Source organism: Chelonoidis abingdonii, chromosome 23 (genome assembly GCF_003597395.2).
Source record: "Chelonoidis abingdonii isolate Lonesome George chromosome 23, CheloAbing_2.0, whole genome shotgun sequence".
NCBI lineage: Eukaryota > Metazoa > Chordata > Testudines > Testudinidae > Chelonoidis > Chelonoidis abingdonii.
In genome coordinates this window covers 3,118,329-3,137,644 of record NC_133791.1, presented here as the reverse complement: position 1 = coordinate 3,137,644, position 19,316 = coordinate 3,118,329, and positions in this window count along the sequence as shown.

Genomic DNA, 19,316 nt, shown 5'->3' with positions numbered 1-19,316 from the left:
TCAAAACTGTGTCCATAAATTCCTTAAAATTCAGCTGATGGGAGCAGGACTGAATTTGTGATATATGGAAAGCATTTGAGAAATTTTTTTAAATTAAACTACAAGGTGCTGATCCTATATTATAAAAGAACTATAGAGTCTGGTGCAAACTGGCACAGTTCCACTGACTTCCAGTCCAATTCAGATCAATGGAACTATGCCAATTAACACCAGACAAGGATCTAGCCATAATATAGACATAACTCATTGGAGAATATTCATTAGGGCCTGTTGAGAAAGAGCAAAAAAATTCCTTCAAAAATTATTTTTGGATTATCTCTAATATTTATGATCCTGGAATTGGAAAGACGTTTTCTGTGCCTGTTTTCAATATACTTTTGGGTGTTAGAGGAACCCGGCTTTGCAGCTTAGTAAGCATTCTACTATTTAAGGTAGGGGAAAGCAAAGGTGGTCACTGCTATCTGAAATTATGGCACCAGTACACTACTTCAAGGTGAATAATTCCAGCATTGTATTATTGAGGAGGGCTCTGTAGGTTTAAGCACAGATATAAACTCACACGATCCCCTGGTTCCGTGACATGACTTCAAACTCAATGGTTACACAGCCTGTATAGAGGCTGTTATTTTCAGGAGTGATTTGGTCAGTCTCTTAAGTACAGACGGAGAGATCAGTTACTCAGACTGTGCATTCATGGGCTGGGCTGGATGTTAGCCATAACACCAGGCAATGCTAAGCTGCCATCTTGAAAAATACATATCTTGCCACATTAGGTGAGTCACCACATACTGCTGAAAAGCAGGCAGCAGCCCAAAGGGACAATGCTGAAGCCCAGAGGATACAAACACACTGCACTAAAGTGACAGCGGCTGTTCCTGATGCTAAAGTTCTTTCAAACCTTCATTCTCCAAGGGGAGTTGGAAATGGTACCTGGGCCTTTCACCATTAGGTCACTGCATAAAAGGCGCTAATCCCAGTTCCCAGCCCCACTGCAAAACTGGTGTGGCTCTGCTGTGTATTTGCAGGGCTCTGTGCCCCAGCACCAGTGACCTTCAATTGAAAAAAGTCAATCATTAAAAATATCGCTGGCCAAGGGCAGCAAAAGTCAGGTGCTCAGATAGCCCCTTTGACAGGAACATATCTTTGGCCTCCAAGTTCTGCTTCAGAAGCCAACTTTCTCCATCTCAGGCTGTACTGATGAGTGGGGCCCAGAAAACCCTGCCCACCAGCTCTCCAAAGGTCTGAGTGTTGCAAAGCATTTCCACCTCCGCCTTAACACTACTTATCACCAAGAACAGGCCTAATCCTGCAGTTCCTATGTAGGCCAAACTTCCACTAACTACAGCAGGAGTTCTTCTGCTTTAAGGATTGGGCCCACTAACTGCACATCAGTTTTATTTTGCTTGGTTCTTCCAGCCAGGACTTCATTTCAGTGCAGCCCCATCCAAGTGCCCGGTGCTGGTCGTTGAAGTAGCACTGATGATAGTCTTTAAGGAGAATTGAAAAGATTTTTGTCCTCTCTGTTCCAAAGCAAAGCTGGCTCCCACGTAGCATGGTGACCTCTGCAAATCAGGCACTGGCAGTAATGACAAGCCTGCACCAGGCAACAAGTCATCAGGAGCTCAGGGAAGGGCTCCCTGCTGGCTTTGTGAATGCAAGGTGTGCATGGTGGGACTGCCAATAGGGGCTGGGCCTTGGGATCAGACAGGGTATTGATTGATCTGGTAGCTTTAATATAAATCAAAGGGAAGCATGGAAGCTGTCAAAGGTACTGAATGAAACTGAACATCAATAGCAGCAAAGGTTGGAGATCACAATCGCATGTGGAGGATCGCTCCTGCCTGGATGCATGCCAGTAGCTGCCTGCCAGTGCCTTCTGCTCTGCATTGGGGCAGCCAGCTTCCCTGGTGTGGCTGAGCAGTAATTCAGACTCCATGTGGATCAACAGTGCTGCCCCCTGTATCAAGCCGCATTGAGTCAACTGCTCCACTTGTGCTGTGAACTGCAACACTCTGAAGCAGAGCTGAGTTTGCTAGGGAGTCTCAGGGCGGATATTAACCATGGTCTGAGGCATAACAAAAAGGCCAGTGTGGAGAAACCTCTTCTGTCTTTATCTGCTGGGATACACAGAAATCTGCACAAGCACATGCAGACTGTGCAGCATGCATCTAACAGCTTCCCAGCTTGCATGTACTAAAGTGCGTGGGGAGGTCTCTGCACAGCCCTCCCCACACACATTAGCCCCCTGCAGTTACCAGTTGCACGTGAAAACTTTTCTTTGTATGCATAACGAATCATACCAACCAAAAAACCCAACCCCCGGCTCAACGTTAGAACCCCCCTTTGGAAATTCCCGTTTCCCTATAAATTGGGGTCTCATTCAGAGCTGGGGGGTACCATAATTCACCCCACTTTTGACAACCATCCCTTGCATTGCAGTAAACATCATTCAGTTCAGGGGTAATCGGTGGGGAAGTACCATGCTCAGGGCTTTCTGGACAGGTCATTGTTGAATGATTTGAAGTACTTCTGCCACAATGGCCCTGATCATTTACTAACCAAACAAAGCAAAGCTCAAAGCCTCAGGAACTTCTCATAAATCCCCATAATCTTCTTCCTTCTGTTCAGACATCCCCACTGGAGAAGAGTATTCTTGACACTCCAAGCAGGTGTGAGACATTATCAGTTTTATTGAGGGAGGCAAAAAAAAAAAAAGAGGTGAAAAGTTATTAATAAAATTCTGTTCTGACTACTCAGGAATTGTGTTTTATTGAGGAGGGGATAGGGGCATGGAGAGGGATCAACAATCTTGACAGTGTATTCCCCCTCCGTCCACACTGCATGAACATAGCATACCCTTCAGAGCCCAGCACAGCAGTTCATGGTAAGGGAGAAAGGCTTCAATCTTAGCGTAACCCATCCAGCTACTCAAAGGAGAAGAGAGAGCACCCAAAGGTGCAGAGTCCTCCTAGTGCAAGGCACTGCTAATGCCAGACTGCTGGTGCAGTTAACTGGATGCATAAGTGACTGCAATACATGATACTAAGACAAGCTGTGAGACTGTGAAGCTTTATTCAGGTTCAGCTGTGTCCTTTTGAATCAAGCATATGTAGCAGATAAAGTGGCTAGTGTGATCACAAACACCCTCCAGAGCCAGCTGGGAGAACTAGTCCACCCCTGTAAGCCCAGCACGAGCACCTCCTTACTTCCCCTCTTGTCAGCCATTCCCCAGTGGAATCAAACACCCTCCTCATCCCCCTTTGGAACCCTGCTCCTTAGCTTAACTGTCTTTTGGCACCCCCTATTAGCAAATAATGCAGACACTGTCTCTGATGTTAAAATGGGTCAGTGCTGGCTCTGTTCTGGGTGTCAGCTTCTCCACCATTAGGAAGAAGAAAAGGGACTGTCCCGAATTCCCCTTTGCATCACAGTCTGTTCAGCATTAAGAAAAAGCTGGGAGAAAAACTTCATTCTCTGAGAGCCCCTCTTTTCCCTGACTCACTTATCTGCCTTATTCAGCATTTCTCTGCTTGATTTCACTCTAAGGCATTTTAAATGGGTCCATTTCTCCATTCAGAACACCTTGCTGTTAGATGTTGAGAGGCTGCCTGTATTCCTTAGCTATTGCTGGGGGAGTTGTGTTTATGGAAAGAGAAGTTTCTGGGAGGAGTGAGGTAATATAATGAAGCCCTTCCCCAAAAATATTAGCTATGTATCAGAGAAAGTGTAAATAGGAAGGAGGTTTTGTTGCAATAACACATTGATTCCTACAGCTGTTTGGTTCAATTGCATTCTGCGAAGCACTCCCTGCTGTGCTGTCCTACCTCTCTAACATGTACTCATACACTTGCACACTTCCCAAAATATTAATCCAAGTTCTCTACATTATAGTGCAGACCAACAATAAGCACAGAAGTGTGGCATTGTGACAACCGAACAGGCTCTGAGACCATGATCAAGAGGCAGTGCTCCCAGAAAGGGCAATAAAACCTTTTCCTTGTGTGCTTAAACCAAGGATCTCAAACTGACTTATAAATATTAATCAGTAAGACACTCTTGTGAGACAGCTAAATATTATCAACCCATTTTACAGGTGGGTAGAGTGGTGGCACAGAGTTTAAATGACTTGCTCATTCCGCTTCAGGAATTAGTAGCAGAACTGGGACCAGACTGCCTTGTTTTCTCTAAAAGCCTTAACTTCCTAAAATTCTGCTATTACCAACCAAAGGACAAGATATTTCTCAACCAGGCCAATGACAGGAGCAAGAACAGATAGCATTAGTGTACGGTAGCTATAACAATTTCCTTGCTAAAGGGTAGTCTGCTCGGAAAAGTAACCCTGGGAAAATAGTATCATATTTATTGTCCCTCAATAATTCCTTATCACAGATAAAGAAGCTTTGGCTGCTTCCCTCACTGTAGAGTAACCTAGGATCTGAGCCAGCCAAGGCCTTCCCTTCTGGTGCATGCTCACCTGCAATAAAGCTTTTGGAGGCTAGATTAGGCCCTCATTGACATCTGTGCATTCCTTGTCGTCAGTGGGTTTGCACAAGTGTAGCCAATAGGAAGGTTGTAAATAATTGTGCTGTTGATGCAAAGGAAGGGATAAAATGCAGCTGTGTCCTGCTTAGCTGTGTTTACTGCAGGACTAACAGGAGTGACAAATAATGAACACTTATTGTCCTCACTAAATTATGCAGCTAGGGCACCAATAGGAGATTTCCTGAGTGAGAAGGTGCTAGCTGTACACGGGCAGAGCCAAACTGCACTTTGAGCCATTGTTTATCAGTGCTGCGGTTACCACGTTCCCCAGCCACCCCTCCCAAATGCTCTGTTAGGCAAGTGGGCTGCAGGTGAGATAAACTGCAAGTCTGGCTCTTTTTTTTTCTCTTCCTCCCTAAACAGCTATTTACAGCTTTTACAAATGTTGGCAGGCCCCGTTGAAGTGCATCAATGCTCCAATCTAGCCACAGGATTTACCTCAGGGCTGCTGCCGAGAATGGAATCATCAACACCAATTACTGCTACCTGCTTCAGCCGGGACTCCTCTGACACCAGGCAGCCCTCTGGGGCAGACACCTGCCACGTCAGCAGTGATGGAGCTTAACTTGGCAGTGCTGGCGCTGCTGCTGCTCAGAGCAACACAGTGGGCATTTACAGACAGACAGATTCTACAGTGTTGTCAAAACACCTCCCAGACATCACATCTGAGCACGTCAGAGAGACCCTTCTGCTTCTGAGAGTTGGACTGGGGGGAAATTAGAGGAGGAGAGATAAAGACACCTCCAAAATCTCAAAACAATTAAGGACAGGCAAGCAGTAAGCAAAGGAAGGTCCCACGCTGCAGAGCCAAAAGCCTCTACCAGCAGAGCAGTATAATATAGTTGCTGTTGCTACTCAGGCAGCTGAAGGGCAGGGAAAGAGAAGAGCTGACTGGGGCTATGAAATGGATATCTAAGGCCATAGCCCAGGATGCAAGAGAAAAATATAATGTGGAGTCAGGTAATTAAATTGTTTGTAATGATGGGAGTGATAACATGGCCTCTCTTGGGGGGGGAGGGGAGATACACCAAGGGGGATGTTGATGCACTCTGGTTACATAGAAAAAGCCAGATGACTCTCAGCTACATTTACACCAGCTAAGGGTATGGTCCAGGACCTCTGCCTGAAGAGAGGAACAGAAATGTGAAAGGGTTCAGAGCTAGGCTGTGGCTGGTCTTCGTGGAGCTGTACATGGCAAGGGAGAGATCATCTTAGGACAGGCTGATCCTTTGTATGGCCTACATAAAGCCTGAGGAAAACTGCAGCCCCTCCCTAGGGAAAGCATGGGGACAGCTACCAAGATGCTCTCTTGGGAATAACTCACTTGAAAGGGAGATGGGAGTTCCCCTGTGCCCCTCCTCATGTGTTAGGTAGTGGAACTAGCAGGAGGAGTAAGCGGAACCTCGTAAAGGGCTGTCTCAGGCTGTGCAACACCTAGGGTGACCAGTCAGCAAGTGTGAAAAATCAAGACGGGGGTAGGAGGGTAACAGGATCCTATATAAGAAAAAGACCCCAAAATCGGGACTGTCCCTATAAAATTGGGACATCAGGTCACCCTATACAACATCCAGCACAACCAGGGAGCTCCCAGGGGCATGAGAATTAGGTATCCTGACCTCCAATTCCCTTCTGCAATTACCTCACTACTCATGTAGGGCCTGATCCAAAAGGATCCCCCCAGGACCATCCAAAAAAGGGCAGAAAATACATGGAAGGTCATAATGGGTTGCCATTGTGTCTATTGTTCATTGTGTTTATGGGATGAGAATTTATTTTACAAAATAACCTGCTCCAGGAGCCTGCTAGATGCCGACATTGCTCCCTGGGGCTCGTGCTGCCATCTCTCCCAGAAATGAGATGTTTCAGTTCCATCAGCTCTTCATGTAACATAATATAAATAAAAAAAAGAAAATCAATTCACATCGATGTTGTCGTCCTAGAATGACATACAGCACTGAGCTACCACTAACTGTAACATCTTGAAGTTGCTCTACATAATACAAAATGCAGCAGGCAAGGCTGAATGTTCAGACAATATCTGACAGCTATAATTTTGTTTCCCTACAGAATTTCATGTCTGATTTACCCAAAGCCCCTTCAAAACATTATCTGCTGATACTGAGAGTTTGCTCTAAGGACGTGATAGCGGAGCAGGTGGGATCACATTATCATCGAGTAGGCATTGATGTTTCAGGAGACAAGCACTGTAATCTAGCCTATCATGGCTGAGCACTGCAATGGTTTACACCTTGTGCAATCCCATTGGTTGTATGTCTTAAATTAAAAGTCTTTGAGGAAATCCAGTTAACAGGGAAGCACTCCCAGTGCACCAGAAAGGTCTGTGTGGCTTTGGCCCAGAGGTCCAGAAGTGTCAAAGCCAGAGCAGGCAGGCTGGGTTGTGCCTGCCCTGTTTTTCAATGGCCTCCGCACAGAGCTCAGAGTTCAACAGAACAAAAGAAACAGGACCCAACCCAGAGCATACAGTTACTGTGCTTGGTTTACTTCCTACCAGCTTTGCCCATAGATGCCTGTTAATATGAAGATGATCAAACATGCTGGAGGTCTTGCACGTACAGCCCATCAGCCATTCTGCATTATTCATGCATCTCACACTCCTGCGTCTTCCTATTCATTAACAGAAACCTTGTCATTTATACCTTAAAGGGCCAGATCCTTAGCTGTTATTAACAGGGAAAGCACTACGGAAGCCAGGCAACTATGCCAATTTATACCAGCTGAGATCCAGCCATAAACCTTTTACTCTAGTTCCAGTATACTTTTGAACTTGCTTCCAATGACTTCTACAGGAGAAGTTGTGATGCTGTATGATCATTTATATCATCGATATTGCCACTGCTATATAATTGCAACCATGATTTGAGGACTTCAATAACTCAGACAAAGGTTAGGGGTTTGTTACCGGAGTGGGTAGGTGAGATTCTGTGACCTGCATTATGCAGGAGGTCAGACTAGATGATCATAATTGTCCCTTCTGACCTTAAGTCTATGAATCTATGAAATCTTGTACAAAGTATGTTATGTAAGGTTTAAATGGAAAAGTGATGATTTGCTAAGGATGCTTATCCTATTTATATGCATTGATCATTTTTGGATATGAAATTATGAATGTTGGCCAGGGATTGGTATCTTAGACAGGTGATTGTGTTCCTGGGTAACACCCATCAGATAAAATTTACATTGAGGCCAGACAGCAATGTGTTGATGGCCCATCAGAGACACTTAGCTCTCACAGTGGGTCATAGAAGAAACTCATTCTGCCCAGATATCGCTTCCTGCAGGCACTTCAGGCTCCAAGGGCCAGTGGCTACCCCCTGTGACAAGTCATCAAGACATTTAAGGAAATGTGATATGCTCTTGTGACCCTGGACTCCATCTTGTGCCAGGAACTTTCCACAAACTGGGCTGTGAGCTTTGTTTGAGACTAAATTTCCAGGCATGTGGCAAAAGATATTAAAGACCCCAAGAGATCTCCATTTTGCCTCTTTCCTGCCCTGATTCTCTGAATTACCAATGTACAACAAAAAGTGGCATTTTGAACTATGGACTACAGACCTTCCAATCTGGTAGCTACCAGAGAGACTTTACAAGCTTATGTTTGATTAAACTGGCTTTCAGTAACAATCATCATGGAGACCAGTGTCTGGGCGGTAAGACAAGGGCTGGAATGCGTAAGGAGACTTCATCTCTGACTCCTTGTTAACCAGTGTGATGAGACACAAGTTTAATTTTGTTACTGGCCTGGTATAATCTAATGATAGAATGACCACCAGTTTGGGGTGAGTTTGCCCTATTTCTCAGAAGTTTTTCCTGAATCTGGCATTCTCAGCTGTGACATACTGAGGTGTGGTGACAGAAGTCATGTACCTGCACTAACTTGCACTAGTTTTACCATGCTATAACTACTTTGATTCCTGATGTACATTACTGTAAGCTCAAGGAGAATCGGACCCAATATGTTCAGCCAGTTCCAGCACAATTAATTCTTGATGTTTGTAAATCTTCAAAAAAACAAATGTGAATTATTCGTCTCCTTTGGAACCATGACTGTAACATTTTCTGTGTGGTTTGATATTTGCAGACAGGCTAATGTCTGTAGCCTTCTCTGGCAGTTGTTTAACATGATCCTCTTCTAAAAGAAAGTAGAACATGAATGCCAGTTTGATAACTAGAGGCAGAGCATAACTCCCATCTGCTTTGCTTGCCAGACCTACTTTTAACTCTTTTCAGACAGATAGCATTATCAAATTACTGTAACACTTGTGCCTTTGTGAGGTCTAGAAATGAATGCCTCAGCTTGTGAATTCCCTCAGACTCATTTCCTCTATTGTTCTCCCTCAAAGACTCCTTTTAACTGATGAGACTAAAACAAAGGGACTGTTAAGTAACAAAGCCAGTCTGATGTGCTTCCTATTGATTGTTTAATTGATTACCCAGCCTGCGTGGATGTGCTCAGTTTAGTGAATCAGGCAAACTTTTTGGACTTAAATATCAGAACAGTGAGATTACTTGAGTTTGTTGTTGTTGAGGAAGAGCAGGTGCTTGGATCTAACTGTTCACACGTTGTTAGCAATGTTTGGTTCATTTATGTCTTCTGTGTGGTTGGGTTCTGGAGGAAATGTGATGAGAATAGTTCCTGTTTATACCAGACTGCATTTGCTTTTGCAAAATGTGCTGATGTTATTATGCAAACAGTAACATATTTGCAGCAGATATAATAGATGCCAAATGTTTCAGCATATTGTGCAATTCTTCTACCCTGCCCACATGTACTGTGGACTGAAGAGGCTCAACATAGCACAATACCAGCAAACTCAACATCGCCACAAACGGGATCCAACATCCTGAGCTTGATTGCTTCCCCTCAGATGGATGACATGAAAATTGACTAGTCTCCTAGTTCAAAGACATGCATGTCAATGGATGGCAGTAGCTCTTAATGCCATCTGCAGCTGAGATCTTTGGATTGTATCCCTTGCATTCACGACCACTGAAGGGACAATATCAGCTGTCTGATGCTATGGAGATGAAGATAAAATAAGCACATGCACTTCTCAGTGGAATTTGAGTTTGTCACTAGAAATCTCAGGAAGAGCCCCTTTACACAGTGTTAGGGGGATGGAGAGAAAAAGGCAGGCAGGCATAAGTAATTTAGAACAAGCATGGTTTAAATGGACTTGTCTTGCTGTGATACCCACAGTAAAACCAATGGCTGCAGTGGAGAATTGAGTTCCTTTTTCAGTGAGTCTCATACAGTAGCCTTCTTGGTAGCATGCTCTCCTGATATCATTCAAATAGGTATTTTTCTTAACAGAATTTATTTGTCTCAACATTCCCAGGGAGATATACTAAATGACAAGTCCTACAATATAATGGCTACACGATGACTAATACCGGCTCTTGCATATTACCCTATTAGCTCGTTTTCAGCTGAGGAAGTGGGCTTCAATTTGTGCAGTGGTTTCTTCCACAGAAGAGAGACAGAGACTCTGGTAGGAACAGAATGTTTGTGGTTTGCAGCCATCCTAATTCTGCAAACCTTCCCCTTGTCTTATTTTTTTAAATCTCAACACCTGCTTAGCAGGCTGGATTCAGGTATTTAACTGTTTATGCTAAGGATGAAATTCACTCCCATGCAGACGGTCTATGGACCACTGAAGTTCCATTTATTCCCAAAGGTACATTTCATTCTCCAAGATGAGAATGGAGAACAGTAAATGGAGATTACAGCCGGGTAAATGATTCACAATTAGCAATTTATTCATTGAATGTCACATAAATTGGACTTAAACTGCCCGGGTTTTTTGTTGCATCATTATTCACTATTCACAATTGCTGAATTAATTATTTTTGTAAACACACGAGACTGTGAGCTGCTTGCAACTGTGACTATTCAATATTAGTGATTTGATAATCAAGCGTGTTATTCCTCACTGAAGTCACATGATCTTGTTTCTCTTCCTTGATTGGATAATGTAGCATTTGTAAACCATCCTCTACAAACAAATACAATTGCATTACAATTTTTTTTCAATAAATCCTAGCTCTGAGTTGCCAGTTTGCTTCTTGTGTTACATGCACATACACAAAAATCTTTTCTCATGTTAATGTTTGCAAAAAGTGAATAAGGCTGGGAAGGATGAACAGCCACAAAGCTACTTATCAAGGGCTTTTCTCTTTTGACAGTTGGTAAATATTTTTGGTTTAAAACTTCATAACAATATGTGCAACTTTGCCATTCATTTAAACAACTAGATGACTTCTCTGGGGACAGTACATGATCGAGTCAAATTTGGATACAGTCTCCAAAAAGTAAATTTTCTTAATAGTTACTCAGCAATAAAGAGTCCTGATTTGGCAAAGCACCTAAGTATATGCTTAAGTCCCATTGTATCCAGTAGGAATTTAAAGTTAAGTGTGTGATTGACTACTTTGCTGAGCAAGGATGATTTGCTGAGTGAGAGACCATAGAGAAATGGACCTGTCCATGGTGCTGAAATTCAGAGTGCATTCCACGGGAGGCAAATAGAACATTGGTAACAATATCATGCTCTGAAGTAGCAGCAAATACACTCCCTGCCGTCTGTTCACATGGTAATATCTTAATATTATTACATCTCATAAGCAATCAGAAGATTCCCATTTTATATAATATAGTTCTAGCATCTCTTCTACATATCCATAGTCTTGTAAAGTTAAGAAATGTCTGCACATTGAAGAGAAGCTGCTTCCATTTTTTGTCTTTTCCAATTCTCAGAAACATTTATATATTTGTCCCAATAAAAATGACTTCTTGTATAATAAATTACTCGAAGTTGCATTTTTATCCACTTTTCCACATGAACAATAATGTTGAACTGAATGTCAGTCATCAGACAGACATAATTGGATTTGGAAAGTGTTATATTGTGAATTAAGTTGACTGATGGGGAAATGTCAGTTTTATTAACAATCTTCCTTCAGATGATAATTTTATACCTATAAGGGTGAATTACAAAAGAGTACTTGAAGGCATCAATTTAAAATGATGGAGTCATTTTAATAAAGGCTGACTTTCTCTTTTATATTCTTGTTTTTAAATATTTTATCTCCTTGTGGGAAATTGCATCCAATTAGGAGCCAACACCATTGTAAAAATACAACATAACCAAACAGAGTTAGTTTGTATCACAAGCTTGGATGCCTAGGGCCAAACTAGCAATAGAAGAGACAAATACTGATCTCTATAGTATTTGCCCACAAACAATACATGGGTTGGAGTGAGGACAGGGTTAGAGATGCTTGTAGTAACTTCTGTTATTAAGAAATGCAAAAATATTTTCCTCTTGCAGCACTGAAGTCAAACAAATTACAGAAACCGGATGCCTTTATTAATTTAATCTAATAGGGTATATAGTGCATGTCTTATTAAATGTCTCTAGGTCCACAGATAATAAAGTGATTATTTAAAAACAACCATAATGATAATAACTAATAATCAAATTATCAAATAATCAAATCAGTCAGAGAACCCCTTAACCCTCAATAACTTCCCTATGCAGTCTACCCTGTGCAATAAAAGCCAAACGGGGATTGCCTCAGGCAGAACTTTAGTGCCTAGGTCTTCTACTGGTTCCTTGCACAGGGGTGAATTTCACCCTGTTTGAGCAGGGATACCTGGAAGATCATGGTACCTGCTGAACTAAAGGGGAGAAGCACATTGTAGAGTTGAGAGCCCTTCTCTGAGAGTGACCTGACTCTAATCCCCAAGAAAACAATAATCTTTACGCAGAAGCAAACGACTGAGAAGAATGTTCCTATATACATTCCTATACGCAGAGAGCATATAGGAATGAATTCTTCACCTCCAGTCCAGCATGCATAATTCAATTGAAATTTTATTCCCACATCTGCATTTAGGTCCTGAATTTGCCCTGCACCTGAGCTCTGCCCTGCAGCACATGAAAATGTGTGCAGATACAATCCTCTTGCATGGTTTCTCCACAGCTTAGCTCTCCTGCACCAGTATTGTACTCTGTGTCCAAACACTGAGCCCTGCAGGATCTAGCACTTGGCAGATTTCCATAAGTACTCACCTACTCTGAGTAACACACAGTTGCTTTACAAAGGTTTCCATAAACTCAAAAGTGCAAATACTACAAGCATAATTACTTTATATTCCAATAATGGTCAAACCACTAGTGCCCAACCGAGCCCCTAAGAGCAGTCCAGTGTAAGGGTAAAAGTTAATATTCAAAAGAATATATGCAAAGGGCATGTGAACTTTTACACATCTGACTTAGGTGTGCCAACACCCCGATCCCCACATGCATGCATAGGTCTGAAATTTTGGACAAGAAATTACTGCTGAGCATCAGGAGACATGCAATCTTTGCTAATGCATTCTGGTGCCTGTGGCACCCTTTGTTACTTCATTACTGGGGCCTTCATATTCATCTGCCAAAGCTCCTCACTATCTTAGTATCCCAGAGCTGAGCTTCTTCACACTGCAAATGAGAGTTCATTGAATTATACCAAACTAATTTTGTGAGGCAGGGAATGCCCCACAGGGACTAGAATGAGAGCAACACACTTATTTCTAGTCCAGATCTACTAAGTCAGCATCTCAGCTCTTCTCCTCAGAGGGGAAATCTTAGTAGAGATCTCACACTACAACTCAGCTTTCAAAATAATATTTGAAATGTTTTTCTCCTAAAGTTTGACACCACTTTAATTACTTTGAACACACTCTGCCCTTTAGAGCAGAGACACACACCACTAAAATTCTATTTTAAATTTTACCCTTTGACAGGTTTTCTCATTGGTTTTTCATATTGTTCCACTCGTTCCTGGAACTGATGAATATATTCAAGTTCTAAGGGAAACAGTAGCTCGATAACATGTTCTTCAAAAGGAAACACTCCATTTTTAAAAACATTCACTTCTAATATAGCAGTAAAATAACCCCTAGTATTATAGTGGCATAAAAAAGGAGGTTTTCTCAATAAAGATTTTTTTTTCTGAATATTATGAATATAAATAAATAGCAATACCACAAGAGATACCAGCAAACAGTGCTCCACTATATAGGATTTAGAATGCAGTTAATTTCTAAACTAACCAAAGTCACGTGAAATGCATAGACATTTCTTTATATCCATCCCAAATATATTTAACTGAATCACTCTTTCATTCGTGTATTCATTTATAAATACTTTATGCTGCCTTACCCCTTTAAGGAGCCTGCTACAAGCAGAACTGAGAAGGATACAGATATTAACCACATCACCTGATTACATTTGCAGACAGGTGCCTGATTATGTTAACTTGCTTTCTTCATCATCTCATCCTTATTCACACATGCGGGTCCTGCTATTCAGCATAGTACTAATGTAGGCACAAGGACAAATGGGTACAAACTGGATATTAGGAAGTTTAGACTTGAAATTAGACGAAGGTTTCTAACCATTAGGGGAGTGAAGTTCTGGAACGGCCTTCCGAGGGAAGTAGTGGGGGCAAAAGACTTATCTGGCTTTAAGACTAAGCTTGATAAGTATATGGAGGGGATGATATGATGGGATAGTTTAATTTGGGCAATTGATCTTGGATTATCAGCAGATAAGTCTGCTCAATGGTCTGTGAGGGGATGTTGGATGGGATGGGATCTGAGTTACTGCAGAGAATTCTTTCCTGGGTGCTGGCTGGTGAGTCTTGCCCACATGCTCAGGGTTTAGCTGATCGCCATATCTGGGGTCGGGAAGGAATTTTCCTCCAGGGCGGATTGGCAGGGGCCCTGGAGGTTTTTCGCCTTCCTCTGCAGCGTGGGGCATGGGTCACTTGCTGGTGGATTCTCTGCAGCTTGAGGTCTTCAAACCACAATTTTGAGGACTTCAATAACTCAGTCATGGGTTAGGGGTTGTTATAAAAGTGGATGGGTAGGGTTCTGTGGCCTGCTTTGTGCAGGAGGTCAGACTAGATGATCATATTGGTCCCTTCTGACCTACGAGTCTATGAATCTATGAGTCTATATACCCATTGGTTCAGGAGGAAAGAAGTTCAAGACTAAAGAGCTAGGAATGTATAGCTTTCCCACTGCTCTAGCGTCTGTGTCAACTACAAAACAAGAGTAGTTGACTGAGCGATAATTTTATAGAGAACGCTGGTCTACAATACAAACTATTGTTAGTATAACTATGTTACTCAGGGGTGTGGAATGCACCAATGAATTTATACCGACAGCACTTCCGATTTAGACAGAGTTATGTTGATGACAGGACTTCTCCTGTCGACATAGCTACTGCCTCTGGGGTAGGTGCAGTACATAAATCAATTGGAGATGGTCTCCTGTCGGCAGAGGCAGCATCTTCACTAAGCACTACAGTGGTGCAGCTGCACTGCTGTAAGTGTAGACAAGCCCTTAGACTGATCACTAAGCAGTTGATCTGAGACCAGATTCTGCCTTCAGTACATATGTACATCTTCCACTGAGCACTGCATGAGTATTTCTGAAAGCAGGATTTGGTCGTTATATTAATTTTGGTGCAACACCTTATACAAAATATTTAGCCAATATATTCAGCATTCAGTAATAAAATATTCCTCTGTTTGTTTCTTCAGGATGTGTTCACTTAAAACATTTAAAATATATTTCGAAGCAGAAAATATACAAATATACTTTTTTCACATCTCTGTGAGGAAAGCAGATAGCACTTTAAGCCAGAGAGAGATACTCTTACTCAAGTTGAATAGTACTTTACACTACCAGTAGCCCACTGATATCAGTGGGTCTCACTGGGAGTTGGGATAACATATGGTAGAGAGAAAGAGCATACACCTAACTGCTTGGACCTTGCGCTTTTAGAGTCTGCTTCACAGTTCACTGTAATCAATGAGTATCTTTCCAATTCCTTCAGTGAGCCTTTAGCTATTATGATTCAATCATATGAGATGTTGAGCACCCTCCAGAAGCTGTTGGGCTGAAGACTCTCCAACTAGAATTGGTTGGAAATTTATCAACAAGAAATGCCATTTTTTAAAAACTGAAACCGTTTGTGAAATGAGTTTGAATTTGACAAATCTCCCAACTTGAAAAGAAATTGAAATAAAAGTTTTGAAATTGTCAGAATGCTTTGACATTTTCTAAACAAAAAATATGTTTTTCTGTGGCAAAATTACTTTTCTTTTTGAAATATAAGCTAATTAGACAGACACTGAAATGAAACATTTCAAATGTATCTAAATGGAACATTTTAGTTCACCCAAACTGAAAAAAATGTTGGGGTTTTGGTATGCAAATATTGTCAAGATTTTGACTTTTTGTGCTGATTTGGGATGGGAAAAAAATTTGAACTCTAGAAAAATATTTGAGGGATGGGAAAACCAGCTGTATCTCCAGTGCATCCTAGAATGTGCTCGGAAATGGCAAGATGGGCCCTGCAATTGCCAGCACATCTCTATTCTGAGACTGTTTGCAGATCTGCAAAGCCAGTTGAACATTTTCTCATCAAAACCTTTATTTTCAATGAAAATGGCTTTTTGACCAACAATGAAGCATTTCACAGAAAATTTTTGTTTTAGTTGAAATGTTCTGGTTTTTCAATGAAGATCTGAACATCAAAATAAAAATTGAGTTTTCTATCCCCTGTTCCTCTCCTCTGCATTTCTCTCCTTTTCCTTCTCGCCTTTACCAGTGGAAAAGAAAGAGGAAAAAAGGGTGACAAATGTGTAGGAGTGGGTGGAGTGGGGTGTGGGGTGAGGTGGAGTAGGGGAGGTAAAATAACAAAGATTGAACTTTTAAGAAGTTTTTGTTTCACTGAGGATTCGGAACATTTAATGACTTTTTAACAAAACTTATTTATTTGGGTCAAAAAAAAATCACTGAAAATATATTAAATTTTCCTAATCCTGATCCAAGTTTAACCAATGGAGCTTCAAGCAGTAAGTTCAATAGGGGCCAGACTGAGTCTTTTTTGAAGACCTAGGTCAATGGTCAGTCTGATTTTCTTCTCAAGTTTAGCTTAACGGATTTTTCCTTAGAAGATGGTTACCTTACATTTCAGATGTGCAGTCTCTGTTTAACTTGACTGTAAAGGAAAGTCACGCATTTACTGAGAAGAAACTTTTCAGGAGCACGACCAAGCTGAAGTGCATGGCCCCGATACACAGAATCCTGAACATTTATCAGAGATTTACACTTGTTTGCAGGCAAACACTTTCTTTTGGCTCACTCACTGAATCACTCACAACTGAGACTCTGAGTCAGAGGCAATTATGCTTTTCTTACAGACCCTGTGGTTGCTCCATTAAAGTCTGAGTTTGCAGAGTCACATTAAGTTGCTCACTTATCGCTGGAGAATGTGAGGTTCATTAGATAACTACTGCCTTGTTAACAACCTTTGCTTTTATTTAAACAACCAGGAGAGGAAGGATGTGGGGGAAAGTATGGTGCAGAAAGGAACATTCACATTCAGCTTTCAGCTCAGCTTTCCTGTGAGTTCAAAATGAAACCAAGAGGATAAACTAAACTTGGACCTCATGACCAATTGTGTCAAAGGGATAAAGGTAAAGAGATATAGAGATGGATTCTCTCCTGTCCTGCACTGGGTGTGGTTATTTACACAATTGCACACTGTGTGTGAAAGGCTACATCAGCTCAGAATGGCAGAGTTTTACACCCAGCTGCATTGGTGTAAATGAATGAACAAGGTGGAGGATGATGGAGAATCAGGTCTGCACTTTGCATACACCCACAGAAGAGGTGTCAAACGTTGCAACATCACTTCAGTGGTTCAGCACATTTTCAGTTAATCTGCTACACTTTATAGATTGATTGAAGATCAGCACTTGACACATATTAACCATTGATGGGCCAGCCTCAAATGGCCCAGAGTTTGAATCAGCTTCCAAAGGTTCTGATAGGTCCCCAGACTTGGCAGGACTATTTAAGCCTGGAACTCAAACTGGGAATCTCATGGGAACCCTCTGGCGAGAAGGATTTTAAAGCTTAAATCAAATGTCAGTTCCACTGAGACATGTGGAGCCCATGTCTGAGCCCAGAGTGATCCACTCTGCACCCATGGCATCTCAGGTACAGAACAACAGCAGCTTGTTTCTAAAGGCATCTTCCTCCTCTACTGAAGGTTGGAAGAAGGGAATAAAATACAACCTTCTAAATGACTGTTTAAAAATGGGTAATCAGAAAATAACAGTGAGCAAAATCCTTCCTGACAGCAACGTTTACAGCCATTTGTTCTCATTCCCCTGGTGCTTGTGTGTTTGTCCACGGCAAGGTAGTGCGCTGGGCTCATCCAATATTTACATTACAAACAAACTGCAAAAGAAAAACAGCCTATTTCCAATACTGAATGGGGTGAGCTATTAGGCAGAGGGCGGCTCATCAACAGGGGTGGTAACTAATCCCTGGTACACACAAAACCAAGAGTATTCTACTATACCTTTAAAAAAGGGCAAAATACCAGAGCCCCCCATAGCTGAATCTTCTGAGCGATCACCGTATCATGGATGTGTCTCCAGTGAGACACATTACTTTCCCAGCGTGATGCTACAGCCCTCTGAGGCATGCAGGCCACATCTCCATCCTGCAGTGAGTCCTGCCTTCGTTTGCTCTCATGGCATTAGCTCAGTGTGGGGGCCTTCTGGCCAAGCTATTGCCTTCATGTGTCATTATTGTTCACAGCTGCCTTCCACAGTCACTCCTTGGGGTCTGACCTTGCCGTCCTGTATGGAGCAGAATGAGGCCAGCACGATTATCTTACCTGCTAAAAATAGAAGATTTAAACAAAGGCTCTATTAACTCTGCACAGCTGAACTAAGAGTGGGAAAGGTGTCAGTGTGAGGCCTGAATTAGAATTAGCATTCCTTTATAAAAGGGGCACCTGCTGCCCACAGTGGTAAAGTACAAAAACACTGGAGGAACATGTAGGAAAGTGGAGAAAGGCCAGGGGTAAAGCTTTACATAAGTTGTGCTGTTACCAATACAGGCACATTATGACTATTAGCACTACAGTATAGCATACAAGCCCCAGCTATTATACAGGCTGCAATACAAAGGCAGGTTCCTACCCAGAGAGATCTCAGTCTAACTTCTGATCCTGCAAACACTTATCCACACATTTAACTTTACACAGATGAGTAGTGTCATTGAGATCGATGGGCCTACTTACATGAGTCACATTAAGCATATGCAAAAACATGTGCAGGATTGGGGCCCACATCAGCAAGTATTATGACCGACCCATTTGTTTGAGAGATGAATGGAAGCAGCTTGCTGTGTGAGTTTGCCAGCAACTGAGATTAGCTAATGTCTGCCTAACACTTTGGAACATAAAGAACTATATGGAAGTGCTAAGGATTACCATTATTATTAGCGCTGTGATAATAAAAGCCTGTAGTTGATCAGACTTGTCCTGATCCTACAGTCATGGAGCAAGAGGAGCCACAAGCCACATTTTAGGGCTCTGTCAAATATGCCTAATTTCCCCCCTCCCCAAAAGGGATCCCAATTTCAAAGCAAAAATTAAAATTCAAGGTTATCGTCGGTCGAGATTTGAATTTCTGTCTTCTACTGCAATGGTTTTGAAGTTATACATTTTAGCAGCATTGAGAGAATGAGGCAGGATTTGAGAGTGAAATGAATCACACTTGATGTGATTATAAATGGCCATAGAGCTTGGATTTAAGACTTCTTTGTTACTTACTATTATAATTTTCAGTAATTTTCCAGCCCCTGAGATGTGCATCATTCAGATGAGGTTGGA